A 23473-nucleotide genomic window follows, 5' to 3' on the forward strand; every position below is an offset into this window, starting at 1 on the left:
ACTAAAGTCATCTCCCAGGATGTTCACAAAGTGCTTGGCTTCAATAGCAGCTTGGCTAAAAAGAAAAGGTCATCATGTTTACCCTTATCTGGACGATTGGTTGATCATGGGGATGTCTCCGATAATAGCACAAGCAAGTCTAAAAGCCACTATGCGACTTCTGCAGCGGTTAGGCTTTGCGATCAAGTTCGAGAAGTCCTCCTTAACTCACTCAAGGAACTTGGTGTTTTTGGGAGCGGCGTTCCTGACGCAGGCAGGACTGGTAAAACCATCCTTGGAAAGAGTTCAAAAACTCGGGCACAAGGCAAAGGAGTGGAAAGCAAACACCAGGGTGTCGGTAACAAAATACATGTCACTGCTAGGGGCCATGGCGTCGTGTATCCCCTTAGTAAACAATTGTCGTCTCCTCATGAGACCAATAGAAGAATTTCTTGGGGGATTGTGGTCAGACAAATTGACTATCAACAACAAGCTTCTGCAAGCGCTTCGGTGGTGGCAGCACTTAGACAATCTAACGAGAGGGATGTCCCTGCAGGAACCAGAGTCTCAAATGCCGGTGGTGACGGATGCATCTCTGACTGAATGGGGAGCCCATCTGGAGTCCCTGCAAGTGCAAGGTCAGTGGTCACCGAAAGAGTCGAACCTTCATATCAACGTACCGGAGTTGAGGGTGGTACGTTGGGCTCTAAAATCATTCTTACCATGCATAAAGGGATCGGTCGTAAGTATATTGAAGGACAATACAACGACAATGCTCTACCTGAGGAAACAGGGAGGTACTCGTTCCAGAACTCTCTCGACCGAAGCTCAGGAAATATGGCGTTGGGCTCTCGAACAGAAAATAAGCATATTGGCTTACCACCTGCCAGGAGTAAAAAATGTACAGGCGGATTCTCGCAGCAGGTAGATGAATCGACTGCACGAATGGGAGTTGAACGATCAGCAACTGACGAAAGTTTTCAGAAAATGGGGCCATCCATCCCTCGATCTCTTTGCGATGAGAGAGAACAAGAAGTGCACACAGTATGCGAGCAGATGGCCACAACCCGACTCACTGGGGGAAGCATTTTCCTTCCCGTGGACGGGCAAGTTTGTGTACGCATTTCCTCCGTTTCCACTTATCCGAAGGACTCTACAATTGATTCACAAATACTCATGTCGTGTGATCCTTGTGGTCCCTTACTGGGCGAGGCAGTCGTGGTTCTCCGACCTACTCCAGCTGTCGATAACGCAACCAATGAGGTTCCAGAAGATTCCAAACCTTCTATCTCAGGACAAGGGAGCAGTTTGGCATCACGACCCGGACAGCCTCAGCCTGGCTCCGGACTTCTCCGAATTTGGGGCTCTGACCATTTCATCAGACTCATTGAATTTTACAAGCAGCGCGGGCTCCGTCCACGAATACTTCATATGCATGTAAGTGGAGGAGATTCTGCATGTGGTGCAGGGATCAACCAGGATTGGAACCCCTCAATATCGCGGCAGAGCAGATTCTTCCATACTTGCTGCACTTAGCAGAAAGGGGTTTATCTTTTTCTTCGATAAAGGTTCACCTGGCGGCCATTTCGAGATTCACTCGTAAAAGACATTCAACACCACTGTTTAGTGATCGATTAGTTAAACATTTCCTAAAAGGCTTGTTTCGAACATTTCCTCCGAACTGGAGTCTCAACCTGGTACCGGCGGGACTAATGAAGGCACCATTTCGAACCTATGTCGTTGTCGTCCTCTTTAAAATTCTTATTGTGGAAATTAGCCTTTTTGGTGGCTATTACTTCGGCAAGACGACTTTCGGAACTACAGGTGTTAGTTATCGATCCGCCATACTTGAGGTTTTACAAAGATAAAGTGGTATTGGCTACCAATCCTCATTTTATACCAAAAGTTCCAACTATATTCCACAAACATTCTTCTATTGTACTGCCGACATTCTTCGCAACACCCTCGTCTTTCGCGGGAAAAAGCTCTCCATACATTGGATGTAAAAAGAGCTCTAAAGTTTTACCTCAATCGTACTCAAGACTTTAGAGGTACAAGACAACTGTTTGTGGCTTATGGCCCTTCGGCAAAGGGAAAAGCGATCTCAAAGCAAGGAGGATTTTCCTGCTGGGTATCGTCGACGATTGCTTTTTGCCACTCGAAAGCAGGGAAGCCGCTGGAAAAGCGCCCAAAGGCCCATTCAACAAGATCCACTTCGTCATCGGCGGCATTGTGGTCAGGAATCCTGCTGGAGGATATCTGTCAAGCGGCATCCTGGTCGGTGCCGCATACATTTAACCGACATTATTGCCTCGAGCAGCAACATGCAGAGGATATACAGATGGGACGAGCAGTCCTACGACACCTGTTTCAGTAAGGTTAGCCCCATAGAGGGGTGTTTTCCTTCTACCAATGTATCTTAATTGGTTTTTACTGTTAATGTACAATGACTGGAAGTTTTTTCCATGGCTAAATGCATGTGTGGCTATGATAATATTGGTTTGCACTGCACACCTCCAAATGAAGGGTACTGCTATACAATCTATTCTAAGCATGTGAATCCATGAAAGATCCAATGCTGGAGAAGGAAATAGTTTCTTAACCTGTAACTCCATTTCTCCAGCATTGGTATCTTTCATGGATTCACATGCGTCCCATGCGCCCGCCGACCGCCCCTGCATGCAAATATATATATATATATATATATATATATGCCCCATACTAATTTGGGGGTTAAAATCTGAAGGGAGCCATGGGGGTGGGGCTATTTATACCGCTATGTCCTACTGGGGTAGGCGTAAGCGACCCAAAACGATGTAGATAGGACACGGAAGTGTCGAAATGTTTTCCTATGGAAAACTTCTTTATAAATATACTGAGGGTTCCCAGTCCGACGACGGGGATATTCTAAGCATGTGAATCCATGAAAGATACCAATGCTGGAGAAATGGAGTTACAGGTAAGAAACTATTCCCTTTTCAAACACAACAGCAAATGTAAAAACGCACAGATTCGACTTTTCCAGGTAGTGGGGAAACACCTGACTGGCTGACTATGACAATTCACCTAATGCCAGATTAGGGGAAACGTACATCTGCTGCATGCAGCAGACTGCGAACTTAGCTAAACGTAGTAATAAGAGTCGAGGGACAATAAAATAGGGAGCAATAATGACTGTTCCCCCTTGCCGCAACCTTTGCTGCTGGTTGACGGCTGCACTACATGCTCCCACGGCGAACACAATCTGGAGCTGCTTCTGTAGGAGATGCCCTTTACCTCTGGGCTCTTAGCCGCATGCAGTTGCACATGCAGTGAGGCTGCCTTAGAGTGAAGATTAAAGAGGCCGCAGCAGAGCCAATCGCAGGGCAGGAAGGGAGGGAGGTGGAAGCAGGAAGGGCTCATGGCAAGGGAAACTGACTCGCCACACCAGGCAGGGATATTACAATATCTTTTTTAAATAAGCAATTTAGAAGGGGCACAAGTAGGAGTTCAAGCCTGCAGGCTTACCACACAAGGAGGCCTCTGAACCTCCTATGAAATCTATCTAAATATGACGCATGGCTAATCTTCACAAATCTATCCAAATGTGAGGCAAGTGTGAGCGGTCAGAAATGTGAGGCAGACAACTTTGTGAACGTTTTTCAGAAGATGCCATTTTATTAAATTAAAAGGGCTTGATAAACAGCTCACTATCCCTACCTGAAAGAGGATTTCACTGCCTTTCAAAATAAACTAAAGGAAACACTCAAAAGAAATCTGTCCCTCACATTTCTACAACAAACACGTGAAAGGAATAGATGGCATTTCAAATAGAACTAAACCAGTTATGTTAACCATAAACTTAATAACCGTTTCTCCTTGTAACCTGCGTAATGTTCCCTCCCCCAGATTCAAATCAGGAATTTCTGTTAACAGTTCAAAATAGGAAAGTTCAGTTCTGGTGATAAAATTATTTTTACTCCAAAAAGTATTTCACTTGGTCTTTCCAACAAATCTTTTTTCTCCACTTGTAGCAAAGAGTACAACACAACTTCTTGAGAACCAAAACCACATTCACAGTTGTCAGGATGATTCGACGCTGATTCATAAAATCATTTAGTGGCCTTGTTACTTCTTCTTCTCCACTGTCTTTAACCACAGCGCAGTACTTCAATAACATTATCCTGGTCCCCTCGCCTGCCAGGTCTACTACTACAAAGCCACGTGCTCTGGGATACTCGTCTGCCAGCACTGAAAGCTTCTAACTCTATCTCAAGTTCTTCTTGAGGTAAAGTTAACTTCCAGCAACTTGGCAAAGTCTTTTGACTTTCTACCACTTCAGTAATTAACACTTATTCTAGAAAGACATGAAACAGATTGATGCTGTTTATGCCACATGAATGCCTGATTTTGTGCTCTCCTCCTGAATACTCAGTTTCAGGAGGGCTGCACTTCCGCCACAAAGTCTTTTGGTTTCAATGATATCAGTATAAACCACTTCAATATGCGCTACGGATTGGGGTTAGAAACCCGTGAAGGAAATGTTCGAGTGAGAAAAGACTGAAGGTTATTTTTCTGAAAATAACCTTCAGTCTTTTCTCCCCTGAACATTTCCGACTTGGCCCCACCCACACACTTAACTTGATGCGGGACACTTTGCTTTGTGCCGCCGACTCACTGTGTCCCTGCAACGCCTGTTCCCTTTCACTTCCGTGATTGCAGAGTACATTCCTTTTTTATTTATTTATTTATTTATTTTTTTAACTTTTGGGTTCAGCTTAGCACCGAATGGGGGATTTGGTTGAACATTTCGGCCGTTCGGTATTTTCGAATGGCCGAAATTCAGCCAAATCTCCCACTCAGGCTTTTATTTCTGGGTTTTTTAATGTTTCCGTGGGCTATTTCTTCTGGGAAAACGCATCGATGCTGTTTGTTCCACTCTTTTGATTACCACATTCAATGCAGATTCTGCTCCTCTCCTCCTGAATGCTGACTATCAGGAAGGCAGCGCCTCTGCCACACTCGTTTCCCCTCTCTTAAATCAACCAAATGCTGATAATGGCTTTTTATTACACTTGCTCCTCTTTTCCTTAGACAGTGCTTGTTTTAGTCTTCATCAACTATTGCCTTTTCCTTTCTGTGACAATAGAGGTTACAGTTGGTTTGCTTCTTAATGGCTGACTTTTGGTTTTGTCAATATTGTCTGTTCATATCTTTCAGTATTGCCCTCCCTTGGCTTTGGCAATGATAGTTTTTGTTGACTTTATAATTACAATTATAACCTTCTTGTTTGGACCTAAAGTTCCTATCCTTCCACTTTAGTTGTTTTACATCAGACTGGTTTCAAAAGTTATTCCTAGTCTGCCGCTTTAACTTCTGTGCATTAGTTCAGTATTAAATATTCTTTACAAAGGGTAGCAGGAGATCACGGAGCATTTCAGGGTCTCATAATATTATTGAACTCACCAGGTGCTGCATACCTGTTCGCTCGCTCCGCGGCCTTGCTGTCTTCCGCTTCCTCCGCCTCCCCCTACAAGGTAAGATACTTCTGTATGGTTTCCGCATCCTGGACTGATCGGGAGAGGAGCGTTCCTTTCTCCACGCTCGCTAGCCACTGCAGCACACGTTGTTTGGCGGAAAGCCTTTAAATTTAACGCTTCGTGCCGTGCAACCTCTACATTCAGGGTTATAATGGGGAGAGACCCTCACAAAGCCAGCATCTGCTTCACACACAGCAGTGGCTCCAGACTCTGCTTCCCTGCAACTGCTGCTGCCATGCCAACGTGGAGTTTAGACCATTACTCCCTCTTTTGCATATGCTAATTGCCTGTACCTGAGGGGGGCCCTTTTTTCTCCTCAGTCCCTCTCAGGTGTGGGTCATTAGAATAATTGGACTGCACCTTGCAGTCCAGTGCCTCCAAATCCCCATCTTCGACCCAGTACTTTGGGCATTGTGGGACTTGACGTACCCAATGTTCAAATTACTCCTTTCTTGCTGAACTTTGTTTTTACATCTACTAACTTGTCTTGCATTCTTGATTACGTTCTTAGGAGGACATTTAAAAGAAGTTGATGATTGATTTGGAATCAAATAAGAATTTGCTTTTTCAGAACTTAAGATGGTAATGTTCTGATGTCCATATTTAATGTTCTTTTGTTGACTGCAAGAATTCATTAAGGGGAGCTGTATGCTTAATACATGATTGATTAGCACAGTTCTCCCAACCCCCCAGGATGAATAGCTTTGGAACAAGCAATCTCATTTTGTCAACAAGGAATTACATATTTGGGAATCACTGACATCCCTTCCTCCGAGGACAGTAAATACTGTGTCTCACCCAACTGTTTCTTCCTATTCCCTTGGGGGCCTTCTCCTCCCGGCTAGTGCCACCCCCAGGGTTAGGATCAGGTAGCAGCTGCCTTCCCCATGCCACCTGGGAGGAAACTTTAGGTAGGGTTTCTGTGAGGACTCTGCAGGATTCTGTGAGAAACCTGATGGTGTATTACCTGTTTGTCCCTGGGGATCGGTCATCCAGGTGGCCAGGACACAGCTATCGCTTTTGGATCCAGTTTCTGGGGGTGGACAAGTGTGGGATGATCACCTGGGTGAGGGGTCCTCTGGGAGTGGAGGTGGGACACCGGATAGCGAGACGCGGTATCCCCTTCCCTGTCACACCTTTACTCCATCCTACCAAGTAGGATACTTAGGAGTTCAACCCCCCCCCCCAATTTCCCAACATGAACACTTTCTAATGGACAGCTAGCACACCGTGAGGGAAAACGGACTATCACCCGAGCCGTATACCTGACATGTCCCAATACAATGGTCAAAACGGGGTTCTGGGAGTCTCTCTACCGGCCTCAGTCACGGGGGAGTCCCGAACCAGATTTCTTAGCTCACTATCCTTTTCACCGAAGAGAAATATCCACAACATATCAGTCTTTGTCCTGCCCAAGAGCAATCCAGCACCCAAATGCTAGGCAATTCTCATCTGAACAAGAGAACCAACAGCAACCACGGACACGTGTTTTGGCCTGGCTGGGCCTTATCACTGAGGTGGAGCTTTGCCTCTCTAAGAACAGTGAGAAAGGGATCTACATCTGGATTACCCTAGTAATTTAGGGTGAATCCCAAAGTTACTTTTTAATAGGCAAAACAGGAGGTTCTGGAAGTTTCTCAAAAATCAGTTTGAGACCCCCCACGACTGAGCAAATCCAGAGATATAGACGTTTTGTTGGGGAAAAGCTCCCCAAAGTGTGTCACCTCCTGTCTTTTCATCAAGGACACAAACCCTGTCTCACTGGTGACAGTGACCTCAAGGATATATATTACCGGGAACCTAGGCGAATAGAGAACCTCCCCCCGGTCTTGTTTTCTACGCGAGACCATGCCCTGCAGGTTAAATCCACCATACTGTGCACCTGGCACCAAATTGTGTACCTGGTTGGTTCTGCCAGGTGCCGTGAGAATTATAGACCTTAACGGTGCCGGTGCTGCGATTAACCTTTCCACCACCATGTGCCGTCTATCTTCCCGCACCCTGAACCAGTAGGGGAGAAACCCCGCTTGTGCCACATTATTGTACATTTCAAACTCTGGCAATGCTAGCCACACCCCCCCCGTATGAGTGGTGTTAGTTTGTCCCAGAAGATTCTTGCCTGTTTGCCAGCCCAGATGAATTGTAATACTGTCGATTTCAGTTCCTGAAAATACTCCCTAGGTACCTCTATAGGGTTGTTTAATAAGACGTACAGAAACCTGGGGAGCGGTGTCATTTTGATTAGATATCCTGCCATATAGGTTAAGAGGGAGCGAATTCCATCTGGGCATAGCCACTTTTGCCTGTTCCAGCACTCTTATGTAATTACTTTTGTATACAACCTTGTTGTCCCTTGCAATGTTAATCCCTAGATGGCGGATCTGGATCATGTGCCATTGGAACCCCCACCCACCCTGATATTGCTCCACCTTGTCTGTCAATGGGAATAGAACTGATTTGCTGGTGGTCACCCTCAGCCCTGATAGTTCCCCGAATCGTTGAACCTCCCCCATGACTGGGTCCAGATTAGTGCAGGGGTCTTGGATAACCAATACCATGGCATCTGCATACAGTGATATCGCCACTATGTGGGTGTGCAGTTGGACTCCTCAGTGTATGTGCATATCCCTTATTCTTTCCGCTAGTGGCTCTATCGCCAGGGCGAACAACAAGGGAGAGAGGGGGCACGCCTGACGCGTACCCCTCTCCAGAACCATTGTTGATGTAATTTGGCCATTCACCCTTACTTTAGCAACCAGGCTTCTATACAGTAATGACACCAAGTCAATGAATTGCTCCCCCCTCCCATTCGGTGCATCACAGAACACAGCGGCCTCACAACTTAGTGTTTTATCAAATTCTTGATCCACACCCACTGGGATGATGCAGCCATTCCTTGAGATCCTCTCGATTCTCCAGTATCACACTTTTGTGGAACTGGCCTTGGAACTGAATCACCCAATGATTGACGACATTCTCTACTTTTTTTCACAGTCTAGTAACTTCCCAGCCCCCTCCCAGACTTGTGTGCATTCCCTTTACCTTTTCTCAGGGAACTCTTCACCGGTTTTTCCAGGGGTCACAGGTCCACACTTCTTAGCTCAACTTCTACCTTTAGCAGTCCTTCGTGTCTCATCTCGCTCCCCCTCAAGTTGTTGTGGGCCGCTTCGGAGTGGCCGTCGGACCCCTCACTCACGCCATCACAAGTTACGCCTTCACCATGGTCTCTCACACTCTCTCGGTAGTCACCGACATGACTTTGCTGTAGGCTACAGTAGGCGGTTTTGGCACTGTTGTCAGACCAAACAGTCCATCCACTACAAGTCGTGCCACCATCTCTCAGTCACTGCAAGTCTATTACGTCAGCTCCAAACTGATTTGCAAGAAATTTCCCAGGTGTCCTGCTATTACTTTTCTTAGCCTTGGAGACAAGCATAGCTGCGATCTCCCAAAGCCCTACATCAGCTCTCCAGGCATCAATGTGGCTTCCTCGGTCGCTTGGTTCGCCATATGGTCCTATCACAGCTTGCCAGAACCGCACGGGCAGTTGCCAGAAAGGTCAGGGGATGAAGAACACAGTCTGTCTTTGCTGTTCAGTTTAAATAGTAGGGGCAGCCCCAGCGTAACGCTATTCCAATGAACAGCAGCTGGTCTAGCTTTTGTCCTGCTCAAATGTAGCATTTTTGAGTGCTTCTTCATCTCAGTACTTTTGTTATTTCAAAATAACACATAGTTTCAAATGTGATCTTATGTGGATATGATTTGGGTGTAATGGTCAGCCTATGTGGTGGGATTTCACAGGGGTTGTTCCTCCCAATTGCATCCTTATCTCCAAGAGAGGAGTCCCTCCCCATGAGAACTTCCCACATGGTGCCACCCCTAGGGTAACTATTAGTTGCCGCTCTCACCACCCTAGCCTCATGGGAAAGGATCCTCACCTGGGGAGAAGTGACGCCATCTGAAGGATTATCACAATTGACATACAAAAGCAACATCACCTAAATACAACGCAAAAAGTTAAGAGAGTATTTTCTTCAAAGAGAATAAAAGACCAGGCCGATAATAATAAGAATCATAATAATAAAGTGGTTTTGTTAACATGTCCTTCTACCATTTCGTTGAACTCTCTACATATGGCTCTGTAAGAAAAGAGTAGGGGTGTTAGTGGGATAGCAAGAGAGGCAGATGCAAAGTCTGTGGGGTTGAGGGGTGCAGGTCAGAAGTACCTGGTTCTTGCCCGTCAGTGTGCTTTCTAAGGAATTGGCGTATACATGGAGAGTATGTTATCCCAAAGGAATACCTCTACGACTGAAAGTGTAGAGAATGCTTAGGGAACTGTTGCCCACTATTGTGGGGGAAATGTGACAGAGCTGAAAGGAGGAGTATTGTTCACAATGTTGTAATCTTGTGGTGTTGACTAGACCCATGATTGTTGTCAGTGGGGTATGTTCTGGTGTGGTGTGTAAGGTGCAAGGATGAGAATTAGAGGGAGGTTGATTGGTTGGGGTGGACATATGGTGTGAAGGTTTTTGAGGCAGGGAGTGGCTATTTAGAAAGAGGAGTTCGCTGAACAATGCATAGTCTTGAAGAGTAATCCATAGGCATCCTCTAAAGCAAGCACCGGGTAAGAAGCTTCCAGCCTGTTTGGGGTCCATTTTTTGTGCTGGTTCATCTTCTAGAGAGGACTGCCTTGGGGGTGTGGTCCTTTGATAGTTTCAGTGCTTTTTACTCTCTCCTCCCATCTTGATAGCAATTGGCTAGGGGTGCCTGTCCTTTGTCAGTGGTTTCCCCTGGCTTGCAGTTAGTAATACATAGGCCCCTGCCTGCTTTTCACTCCCTCCAATTGGCCTGTGTCCTTGGTCACATGCCCAGGAAACACCCTTCTTCACTGGCATTCCCAGGGCAGCCTTGACCGGGCAGCCATCGGCTAAGGGTCTTTGGCAAAGGGCAGCTCCCAAAGTAGCAGCTGCACTCTGTGTTTGCCTGTGTTCACCTGGGACACCTGACACAGACAACCTACAGCGACGGATTAGGTAAGTGTGGTTTGGATGGGAGCACAACCATTACTCTACTTCAGTAAAACCCCATGAATCTTAATACCAGTTATCTAGCCTAATTGTGTTAGGTAGCCATTTTGTCATGATTCCTGCCCCTCATGTCCCAGCCCTCCAAGATGTCCGGCTGGAGCCAGGCCACGATCACTCAAGGGCCTCTCCATCCCTCCAAAGACCCACTTGGAGTCAGACTTGGTGCTTGTGGTACCAGACTCACTCACTCCCATAGGATAACATTGGGGATTGGACTTGTAGTGCATTGATGGGGACAAGGCGGATGCCCCCACATATTTCAGTTCCCAGAATTGCATGTGCAGTCTAGTCTTTTGGGTGTGGTTCAGCCCAGAGACACCTGGGATACCCAGAGACTATTTAAGCCACGCCCAGGCTGAGAAACATGCTTTGTGTTTTCTGCACCTGCAGCGTGACACTCACCGTGTTCGGATCGGTCTCCAGTAGGCCTGCATCTTTCTTCTGTGCTCAGCTCCTGCAAGAACACTGTTTGGAATAGCCTTACTTTGCGGCGCTTCTGCCCATCATTCATTGCTCCTTCTGTTCTGCGGGCATCTTCGGGGGTGCCCTTCCATCCCGGCATGCAGCTTCCTAAGGAAAAGGGGACAAGAACAGAAAAAAAGGCATTAGTAAGCATTCAGCAAATCTTAGCTTGTTTTTTAAAGACTGTACGAGCTTCAAACGCTTACCTGAATCCCAGCCGCTCTGGGGGAACTCTGTCTCCGGAACTTCTCATCCATCTGCAAGAGGGAAAAGACACTCCAGGTTAGCGTGGAAACATCTAGAGGCGCCGCATACCGCGCTTACTCACCGCATTTCTTCTTCATAACCGGCATCCACGCTGAAAACGTTGCAGCACCTAAAAGACACAGAAAAAGAACTCGGTTCAATACAAATACGAAAGGGTCGCATCGCGCTCACTCACCTTCAGCGCTACTCATCTCAGCAGCACGTCACCATCCCCGGACGCCGGCCATCATCTAAGGAAGGAAAGGAAGGAAGTTAGAGAACTGTTCAAAAGACTCATTATATTTACCTGTCGGACTCTTGCCAGTGAAGTAAGTAGGCAGCAACGAGCCCGCATCAATCAATGCGCCCCTGCGCTGAATGCAGGACGGAAAGCACACTTTCCAAGAAAACAAGGTGAACTGTGGATCAAAGGGAGGGGTTGGACCCCGGGGAAGAAGGGGTTCAAGCGCACAGAGACAATAGCGAGTTAAACTCTACCAATCCTGTGTTTCAGGCCCAGTCTCCAGTTGAGGAGACTCCAGGGAAGGGTTTGAGGTCATAAGAGGTCAGAACAGGCTGAGTGACGTCCCCGTGGATACCAGGTAAGCGTTACACATTTTGACACTGAGTCTACGTGTGTAAGATAGCTTTACACTAAATGAAGCTATAATAGTTAGCCATCGTAAGGCGATAAAGGTAGGAAGCACAATATTTACTGTGCTCTAGAAACCCAGCCACTCTTACACTACTAACTACTATGTAAATGGTGCTAACAGCTATCTTCTGAGTTGAATTGTGATACCCTCCATAGTTAGCCATTATGATACTCTTCATAGTTAGCCATTGTATTGAATTGTGGAAGGAAATGTGTTGTACCTACATGTACACTAGGTGGCAGACGTAATGCATAATTTAGATGTATTTTGCGAGAAACTAAATGTGTTGCGCCCAAGTGTAGTTGGGGGGCAGGAAGATCAGCAGTGTCTCATTTGCATAGTGTAAAGACTAGAGGGGAGTATCTGTACTTTTGCCCCCTATATGGTAGGGTAAAGGCACAGAACAACCCCAGCAAGGCTCTCAATTTGGTAATCATGGTGAGCAGCCATGCTTAAGCTTTCAGGAGCTAATGCAGGCAGCTTCTTATGTACAGTGTTTCCCCAAAGCCCCCACAAAGAAATTTCTATACACTAGGTTAGGTCATAAAACAGCCTCTTTATATAAAATAAGGTTTGCTACTGCGCTGCCAAATATATACATATAAATAATTACACTTTGTACATGGAATACTTATTCAGAGAATGGTAAATATATACACTATCTGCTACCACACACTACTTAAGTTCAGTAAGAACTGCACTAACTGCAGTTTTAAATGGCAGGTGAATTCTTAAATGAAATGTAACCAGCATATAATAGGAAAGAAAGGCAGGTTAGTTATGAACAGTGGCAAAATGTTATCTTTAAGCTAGACAAGTAATTCTGAGTGAGGATCCCTCCACCCCAGCCCCACCCCCACCTGGGCAACATGTAATACAAAAGTAAGGGAGTAGCTTATGTTGTCTTTTACAGTCCAGTCCAATATTGTTCAATAACGTTGTGCTTTCTTTTAAAAGGTTCTACCACCCCAAAGTACCTAAGAGGCCACATGTGAACAGGATCCAAGATGAATCGGGGACTCCTGGGCGACTCCAGAGGCTGGAAGATGCTCTTCCTCGTCACAGTACCTTTGGTGCCTTGGCAGGTGAAGTGGCAGAGTTTCTTGGCTTTACTCGATGATTCCCTCCGAGGATAGACCCCCTTTGGAAGAAGGAGCCACTGGGATGCTGAGTCCAAGAATAAAAAGGAACCAAAGTCATTCAGAGTGGCTACAGTTTGGCTCTTCGCAGTGCTCTCCTTTGGTCGACGATTTCTCCGACTGTAGAAGCCTTGGGAAGAAGAAACTTGCTGTGGTCTCCTTAAAGTCTTGGTGGATGAAGATAAGACCCCTTGAAACCTATTGATGACTTTTGGCGACGGATGCATAGGCCACCTTTGATGTCGGGTTTCGGAATATCACTGTTGTTCGACTTTCGGTTCTTCAGTGCTGCGGCTGCAACACAAACCTCTGGGCGGCTTCTGGTGACCTGGACTCGGCCACTGGAGTGGACCTCAGACCCTCACCAAGTCTGGAGCCTTCGCAACTCCAAGTGTCCAGCAGCACTATGCCAGGGACTCCCTCTTCTGGACGGTGGAGAGTAAGGGCTTCCAGCGGTCACGAAACGCACCTCCAGACCTGGGCGACACCAATGGACTTCTCTGGCTTGAGATGGCCGGCACTCCTCTTCTGGACTTTGAAGACCCCTTCTATGAATGGCAGGCACACAGGACTGGCTCCCAGGATACTTTGATGAAGAGTAGCAGTTTTGCACAATGGTCCCTCTTAGCTGGGGGAGAGGTCTCCTTGGCAGGTCCTCTCTGGATCAGTCCTTGGGGGACACATCAGTTTTCGGATTTATGAAGAAATGCAGCTGCAGGCTTCTCTTCCAGCTGGGCTTCAAGGAGCAGTTTCTTCTTTCTAAGGTACGACTTTAGCTGCTGAACAAATTGGTAAGTGAGAGGTCCCCAAATATACACATCTGTCCCTCATTCACTCTGGCTGAGCCAGGCTCATTCAGCCAATCGCACAGTAGGGCATTCATGCAGGCAGGCAGCCAATCAAGCTCACAGGCGTTCAGACCATTCACTCCACCCAGACACCCATAACAAAAGATGTGGATTGGGGCAAGTGCCCAGCCTTTCAGCACACTACACTGCATTCATGTTAGTTTCAGTCAGGGCTGTCTCATTCATTATGTCACACATACCGAAACCAGACACCCATAACAGAATGTGAGTGCACTTCAGACTCCATTCATACAGGGCCCACCCCTAGGGTGTACACGCAGCACCTGGGAAGGCTCCAGTCAGTCTGACAGGCGGCAGCCCCAGAGCCATGTATGGTATTTACACCCAACAGCCAGTCAGAGGGAACGGGAACACGAGAGATATATATGGTGTTCCACCCACCAGCCATTCAGGAGGAAGGAACAGAATCAGGGCTTCCCAGGACTTTGAGAAACAAGGTAAAAGGCAATGGAAACCAAGAGGCCACAGGGGCAGTCTTGCCTTCTGTCAGGAATCCACTGATTCCTATGGCAGGGCCTGGGTATCCCAAAATGGAGGATACTCAGTGCCACTGTCAAGTCAGTATGTAGCTTCCACCAGCCCATACCCTGCTGTGTGGGCCACACACAAGTGCCCAAAAACACACATAAGTGGTACAAGGGTGTACCTCCACCCATGGGTGCTATAAGGGTATCCCATGGGTGATGTTCACCAAAAGATAAGAATGAAGAGCTGCACTGCCAGAGGTCCAGGTGGGACTTCAGCGGAAGAAAACAGAGAAAACCTACAGAGAGAAATGGTAGGACATGGACAGGAGGCCCTGTCCCTCCAAAAGGCATTTCCAGCATCCTAGATCGATCTGTGAAGATTATCCTTGTGTGATGAATTTTAAGGACGGCATGGTATCAACAGTAAGATGGACACAAGTGACCACAGTTCAAGGGTGTTCATTGAACTTCAAAAAGGGTTTGAAAAATGCCCATCTATCCTAAATCTACTGATGGGAGCAAGGTACAACCATCAAAAAATAATAATGCAATCCTTGCAGTGTCTCATCACAATAAAAGGGCCTACACTAAAAAACCTATTGCCAAACCCTACCTCTAAATACAAATAGTGTGGAAAAACAATGTTACAAAAAAGAAAAGTGTATGTGCGCCATGAACTCAGACCAAACCCTAAGGAAAGTACTTTAAAAACATACAACGAGGTTAACGTCTAGATATAAAGCACCTTTTGAATTTTAATATTCTGACTGTCAGTAAACAAAACCACCTGGCCTAGATATGTTGGTGAACGAAAACAAGTGGCACTGATATGTGACATCACCAGTGATGTCATCAGTGACATTTGTGATATCATCTTTGATGTCCTGGATGTTAAGTCTTAGCAGTGCACGGTGGTGGCGCGAGTTATGGTTGCTTAGCTTAGCATAGCTGGTAAATTTCAGAGGTTTTTTCAGTTTTACTTGCAACCATAACGTCCATTTAACGTTTTTCATAGAACTTCATAGGTTTTTATTAGTGCAACTTAACCATAACGTTCCTTTTAACAATGTTTTTTCAGTGAATTTGATGGGTTTTTACCAGTGCATGCTAATTTCCTACAACTTGCTAATATCATACTTACCCCACTATAGCAAAATATTTGTCCAATTTACAAAGTTTCACCTTAAAACTCTACCATTTCCCACCTTCTGTACACTTCTATAGACATTGTGCAACTTTTTACACTGCTTTTGCGTTCGTCGACATCAGCAAACATCTGACGTCATCGCAGACTTTCCGAACAGTTTCACGTGACCATGTGCGCGCGGCATGATGTGTTCGCAAATGCATTCTCACTTCGCGATCGGGTAAGTGGTTCACGGATGGTTCGCAACTGCATTTTCTGCTGATCTAGGAACTTTCAAGCTCAAAATGTACCCTTGCACAGCTCCTACACCTATTCTTACCCATTATCCATTAACAATCTACCAGATCTTGAACTTTATCCAGTCCTCCAATGCAGCCAATGCAGGGAGCGACCCAAGGCAGAGATCGGGGTGCATTTTTCCACCCCAAACACCAGTCCCGCAGCAGCATTCTATGTTCTTTGCAGACAATGTATTTGTTTGGCAGGGGCCCCCCGTGAGCAGGCCGTTAAAATAATCCAATTTAGAATTTACCAGGGCCCCTACCACCATAGCCCAGTCCTTCTCCGGTACATATGGGAGAGGCTGTCGCAGCAGCCGTATATTGTAGAATGCTGCTTGAATGTTTGCCGAGGCCTGCCCCTCGCAGCCCATAGCACGCTGCCAAATACAGGCCAGATTTTTCACCTTTGACTCATGCTCCCAAGAGCTATGGAGGAGGGGGAACTATTTATTTTCCCCAATAGATGTTTAGGTCCAAACAGGATCACCTCAGTCTTGCCTGGGTTGAGTTGCAGCAAATTAGATGCCATCCATACCCTTATGTCTTGTAGACACTTGCCAATCTTGATGAGGGAATCCTCTGTGCCATCAAGACTAATGTACAATTGGGTGTCATCAGCATAGGAGTGAAAACTAATGTTATGTTTTCGTAATAAAAGTGGCTAGAGTGTGGAGCCCTGAGGAACTCCACAGAGTTGCAGGAGTGTGTCAGATAAAAAAAACCTTCCATCTGTACTCGTTGTTTATGCTGCCCCAGGAAGGAGGCAAACTATTTAAGGGCACTTTTTGAGGCGTTACCCACGGTTTCCAGGCGTTCTAATAGAACCCATGGTCATCCGTGTCAAACGCTTCAGATAGGTCGAGCATTACGAGCAGGGATAACTTACCGTCATCAGCAGCTCGCAGCAGCTCATCCCATACCACGGTTAGTGCTGTTTCAGTCCCAAATTTAGGCCGGAAACCTGATTTGAAGGGTGGGGGGTCCAATAAGCCCGCTCTTTCAATATAATCCTGAAATTGAATTGTAGCCACTTTCCCCCAAAAATGTCCAGGCCATGGAAGGCCTGCTATGCAACGGTAATTCTGCAGATTGTCATGATCCAGATTTGGCTCTTTCAATAGGAGAGAGACAACCAGAAGTTTTAGTTTTGCTGGCACTATCCCGTGGCAAAAAGATGCGTTAATAAAGTTGGTCACAAAAGGAGTCAAGTCTGAGGCCATATGTTTTGCCGCACATGCAGGCAAAAGAGAATGTGTATTATTGGCAGGCTTCAGTGCCACAAGAAGCGGAATAACCAATTCTACAGACACTGGCATGGTCCGAGCTGCGAGATACGCATCTGTGGTGGGAGCAAAGCCATGTAGATCTGCTGTGGAGAGGGAGCAAAGGTGCTGCATGAGAGAGAGAGGGAGCCTGTGGCACCCAGAAGCCTCGTTGGAACGCCGTAAGCACAGACTGGTGGGTCAGCCTAGGAAGGGGGACACGAGGAAGGCAGGCGAGCATGGAAGACTTACAAGAAAAGTTAATGCATACCGATGTAAAGCAAAGTGAGCATTTTGAATACCGAACGGAATGAAAGCAAGTACAATTTGAATACCTGTATGAATGAAAGCAGTTTTGTGGAATCGCACAATATGAATGAACTGAGCAGTTTCAGCGAACACACATTGACAACAGCCATAAAGGAACTGTGTAACTTGAGAGAACAAGCATTGGCAAGAGCCATGAGAGTTTGTGAAAGTGCAATAGTGAATGGTAGCAATGCAAGCAATGGTAAAGCATCACAAGGATGTGAAATGAAAATTAACCAAGCACCACTGTAGAGATGACAGTGGCCACATGCAAATGAGGTGTGTCAGTTGCGTGACCTGTAATGGATGGACCGTGTGGTCCAACAACTGCACCTACAATGACAAGACCCACTTATGGAAAAGCCACTTAAAGCACATTACCAAAGCTTGTGATTGTGTGATTTCAAATTAAGGAATTGAACTCTCTGAAATTGTTGAAAGGTAACAAAGCCAGAAGAGCTGGGAAGTATCCCAAGTAATTGTGTTGTGTAGAAACTGTTCAAAGACTTGAAAGTGTGGGGAAGGGGACCCCTTTTTGCATTGTGAACTATTGGAACCTTGGGGAAGGGAAATCCTTTGAAAACCAAAAGCTTGACGAAGCTTTGAACTTTTATTTGAACACTTCTAATTTTGAGGCTGACATCCCTACACATTGTATACAAATAGATGTGAGGGCAAGTATAGGTTTTGGACATAGACAGATTTGCTTTGGACTTCCTGACAAACTATCTTTAGTTTTATTTGGGTAGGAAATTCCGCCCTTAGCATAGGGCAAGTTGGACCTTTTTCCAAACTTCTTTACTTTTGATTAAAAGTTTATAGCCCAAAGTTTAAGTGTGTTGTCTGTGTCTACTTCATGATTTATTTAATTTTTTTTTATAACGCGCCTAATACCATACCCGAGTTTGGTTTCTAAGCGCTGATCTTGGATTCGAACCTCTGTTGCTCTGCATGGTCTTGCTTCCAAGACCAGCGTGTTGCCCCTGTGCTATCTTCCGTTCACATGCCATGCCGTCACAGAGCACATACTAAATCCTTGCCAATTCAGAACGCCAACCCCTCGCAGGTTCGGCATTATATCAGAGCCAATAATAACATTTCTGGGCCCGCCTACCATAAAACTATGTGCTCTCCCTCCAGCCGCTGCCATCTCTTTTAAGATGTTGACTTTTCTTTCCATCTCATGCCTTTTCTTTCACAGAGTAAGGTAATCATACCACTCTGTCTTGCTTATAGGTACCCAGTCAGATCTATTTAATGCTAATTAGCATGCCAATTTGTATCCCTTGGGGTTTTTTATACCACAAATGTATATGGATTTCTTATTTACAAAATTGTGCTTCCTTCTTACACGTTTGTGGATCATCAAGGGGCAGATCCCGTTGTGTGATCCTTTTCCATGGTGCTAAATATCAGGCTACCTTAAAGGTCACCTACCGCTGCCCATCTATAAACAATTGCTTATCATTCCTTCAATGGCAAAAATTGGCTCTAGACACTTTCATTACAGGGTCAGTTCTTAAATAAAATGTAAAGAAGCAGTTATTCCTCCAATTATTAAACAGATAAGTTTGAATCCTAAGGACTCAGGGAACGACCACCCACCTCAACCCTCTATCCTTTCTAGAATATTTGAAAAAATGGGGAAGAACTTAATTCAAACTTTTATTGAAGGCAATGGACAGAATCTGGTTTGATTGCTGCTTTAGCTGAACTTAGTTTATTTGGTCAATAAGGATGGAGTGTTATGTTACTTAGCATTTATATAGCACCTCATATATCATTGGTATGACCTCAAAGTGCTGGTAGGTTGAACGCCCTCGGGATCCGTAGTTCAAGTCAGTAGAGAGAGATATTGTCGTATTGCGCATGGGTGCACCGGATATGTGTGCAGCTGGTGTAGTTGTTGGCTGATAGCTGCTTCCTAGCGATAGGTGTGGTGCTGAAGATATCAGTTGGATGTGTGCAGTCTGGTGGGTGGACACCAAGACTGGGTTCTGGCTGCATTATGCCTGAGTAACGCCTATGTGAGCAGCTAGGCCGGAATGTGCTCAGCTAGCTGCATTTTATTAGGGTGATGAGGTGTTCATGTGGTCGTATTCTTAAGTGAACAGCTAGGCCGAATTATCAGGGGAATAACTGTTCTAGTTGAATGATGGTGTATAGTAGAGCGTGAGCGTGGTGGTGTAATATGGTGGTTATCTGTAAAAGCGCCTGAGATAAGGTACGTGGACAGGACAGTGGGGACGTACATAGCGACATAACAGATATATAGTGACAGGGTTGATACGGGTATTTATGGGAATACAGATATATATGGCGATACAGATATATAGCATATATAGGTGGATACAGCTATTATGGCAGCAATTCCTTCCACTCTGTCCGGTTCCTTCCACTCTGTCCAGTTCTTCCACACTGTCCGGTTTCACATGTTCCATCCAGTTTCTCAATTCTGTCTAGTTCCAACAATGTCATCTGATTCCAGCCACTCCATCCATTAGGTCACTCTATCCACACCATCCAATCGATTTGTTTCATCCAGTTCCATCCAGTACCGCTTATTTCCATCCAATCGTCCAGTTCTATCCATGTCATCCAGTTCCATTCAAGACATCCAATTCGATCCACTCCATCCGCTGCGTCACTCTGTCTACTTCATTTAATCTGCTCCGTCGGTTTCGTCCATTCCGTCCGTTTCGTCCACTCCTTTCCGTCCACTCCTTTCCGTTTCGTCCGTTCCAGCCGCTCTGTTCGTTCCAGACGCTCTGTTCGTTCCAGCCGCTCTGTCCGTTGCATCCGCTCTGTCCGTTGCATCCGCGCTGTCCGTTGCATCCGCGCTGTCCGTTGCATCCGCGCTGTCCGTTGCATCCGCGCTGTCCGTTGCATCCGCGCTGTCCGTTGCATCCGCGCTGTCCGTTGCATCCGCGCTGTCCGTTGCATCCGCGCTGTCCGTTGCATCCGCGCTGTCCGTTGCATCCGCGCTGTCCGTTGCATCCGCGCTGTCCGTTGCATCCGCGCTGTCCGTTGCATCCGCTCGGTCTGTTGCATCCACTCGGACTGTTCCCTCTACTCTATCCGTTGCATCCGCTCGGACTGTTCCCTCTACTCTATCCGTTGCATCCGCTCGGACTGTTCCCTCTACTCTATCCGTTGCATCCGCTCGGACTGTTCCCTCTACTCTTTCAGTTAGATCCACTCTGTCCGTTCTGTCAACTCTATCTGTTCCATCCACTCTTTTTGCTTTTGCTTTTGGGAGCAGTGCATTTGTTAGAATCAACCCCAACTTTCAACACGGGTAAGCATCAGGTGGTCCTGTTAAAACTCAAAAATATGACTCTGAACTGGACTAGATTGTATCGATTTTGAATGTGAGGTCCCAATCAATAGCAGTCCCCATCTGAACTTTCTCTAAGCCCAAGAGTATCGGTAGCAGAGTTGCACAGGCCACTAAGAGCTTATTAGAACCTTCTTATTCCAGTTCTACAACTATGGCTTTGATACGCAGATGATTTTCCAGCTTGGTACATCGGACTGCACTCACTAGAGTCACTTTTTAGAATGCCTGCTTCCAGTTGATGCATTGATTGGGTGCAATTGGATTCAGTGTCATCCATGCAAGAGGTAGATACTAAAAAGAGGCCTTGCAAAACTTAGTAAATCATTGCTCTTATGTAAAACAATCCAATAATTTAAAATACTAATACAAATAACCTGTCGAAAGGCTTTGCTGTTCAATTTAACAGCACATTTCACACTCCTAGATTTGTAATGCAACTGTTATTGAAGTAATAAAACTCGGAGGCAACAATCCTGACGGAACCTTTCGAGAGCTTCTAGTTGTTTTCTAATCTCCATAGGAGACATGGAAATAAATACAACATCGTCCGGATAAAGTAGCACCCCGACATTCATACCTCATATTAAAGGAGTGTCACGTTCTAGTCTCATTGTATCAGCCAGGTTATATGGCATTTTTAACGCGCCTACACACAAGTGTTTATATACAGTAGAAACAGGAATGGGGCTAAGGTACAGCCCTGTCTGACTCGACAATCACTTTGAACAGTTCATTGGTTTCTCATCACTGCCCAAATGTAACTCTACTAGAGTTATTACTATACACAGTATTAACATCTCTTACCAGTTCTATTGGAGTCTCCATTTCCTGTAAAACCTTTCAGAGTACCTCTATTGTCGATGTCAAAAGTGGTCTTAAAATAAATAAGCACAAATAAATATAGCCAACATTTCTGTAGAAGGCTTTAATCATGTAAACGTGCTCATTGGTCACATGATGTAGTTCGTTTTGGCAGGGGTTGGCAACCAGAGAACTATGAATCCACCCATGGTCTATAGAAACTAGTTACTGTTTATATTTTCCCCATGTTCCCACCCTCTTTGAGCGCTTTGCAACACTTGCCTCTGTGTAGGCGATATTTAAATAAACAATACCATGCCATACCAAAGATCCAATAGTGCTGCCAGCAGATAACTGATAGTATATGCCTGTCTCCATTGCGTAGAGCGTTTTACTTTGGCACCCAGGGGGAATAGTTTCAGTACAATCCCCATTCTACATGGCTATTCAGCTAATCCAGCTCTTTCAAAAGAAACCTGCTTCTGAGAAAAGCCCAACTTCCTTTTCCTGGACTGATTCAGAGGATATGTCTACCCTGCTAGTACCTCTCTCAGCGTTTTGTGTCTGCCCATTGAGGTTGTATTCTTTTATCTTTTGACAAGCCCATGAAAGAGAAAATATCTCTTCTTGTACATTGAATAGCTATGAGGAACTTCTGACAATCTAGTCAGTAGACTCAATTTCTGGCAAACTGATTAACTCTCTGGCTGTGGCAGGATTTATGGGTGACGCTATAAAGTAATCCTGGTAGAAGGAAACCGTGTTCATAGTGTTGCGATTTGTATAGAAAAGTCAACTTTTCCAGAACTCTTCGTCATTTACCCAAGGGGAATAGTAAAAGAGATGACCATGAAGGATGGAGGGTCTGTACTTTTTCCTGCTAATTGGTAAAGAGAAATGTCAGCCTAAATTCCTTCACCATGTTTATAAAAAGGGGCACCTGGTTGATGCCTTGCCCAGGTGGGTAGTCCCGTGTTAAAGAGCAAAATTCAGCAAGTTCATAGGATACCTGGCTGATTAACGAAGGGTGAACACACACACCTATGGGGGGGGTTACACCTTGGTAAGTGTGTAAAAGTAACTGTGAATTACTTCTGACAAAAATATATCAGGACAGTTCTGAGTACTGCAGTTAGATTTTTAATAAAACTGCAGTTTACGTGTTTGTAGATACATTTGATTGACAGTAACACAAGATACAACAGTATTTACACATTTTGGAGGTATAGTAACCAGTTTGTGAGTGACAAATTTCAAATATTTGCAACGTCTTTTCAATGCTTACACATCCACTGAGTGGTCCTTGGGAAGGAGACCAGTGGTTTTAGTGAGGTGATAGCATGTAATAGTCAGCACATATATATCAAAACAATGAGGGGTTGAACAAAGGCAACACAGACAATATAACAGTCAACACGACAGTGTTTCGGCCAGAAAGTGAGCTTGGGTGAGCTTTGATGGTGTGGCCTTCATCAGGACGAGATATTCCAAGGCGGGAAGTATCTTGTGAGGTCTGTTGAGATAAACAGAAAAGGTGTTATAGGAGTGGGCACAATCGTTGAAAACTAGCACAGGTAGAGGTATCAATACAAAGGACCGGTGCTTACCGGAACTTCGGAGCGCAGTGGCTCGGGGAGTGGCAGTGTCAGCAGGATTTTCGAGGTCCTAGAGGTCGCCGTTCCTGTGGAAGTAGGAAGGACATGGAAGTTGTGTTAAGCCATATGGAGTAGTGGAGCTACTAAGGGTAAAAAAGGGGTAAGAGCAAGCTTAGCTTGAGGGCCAGAAAAGATAATTGCACTTAAGAGCCCTTTATCATTTTGGTCAAGGCCCGATGGCTTGAACAGAGCAGAAAAGCCCCAAGAAAGACGACCAAGTTGAAAGCTAGCAGTAGGCGTGTAGGAGTCCCATT

The 23473-nt window shown here is 45.7% G+C and overlaps 1 protein-coding gene across 2 annotated transcripts in view; it reads left to right on the plus strand.

Annotated features, from left to right (window-relative positions):
- The window catches only part of ZNF407 (zinc finger protein 407), a 2669902-nt gene that overhangs the window by 331840 nt on the left and 2314589 nt on the right, over positions 1-23473 (plus strand). The window lies entirely within an intron of this gene.

The sequence above is a fragment of the Ambystoma mexicanum genome, chromosome 5q (assembly GCF_040938575.1).
Source record: "Ambystoma mexicanum isolate Mex_15411 chromosome 5q, UKY_AmexF1_1, whole genome shotgun sequence".
Taxonomy (NCBI): domain Eukaryota; kingdom Metazoa; phylum Chordata; class Amphibia; order Caudata; family Ambystomatidae; genus Ambystoma; species Ambystoma mexicanum.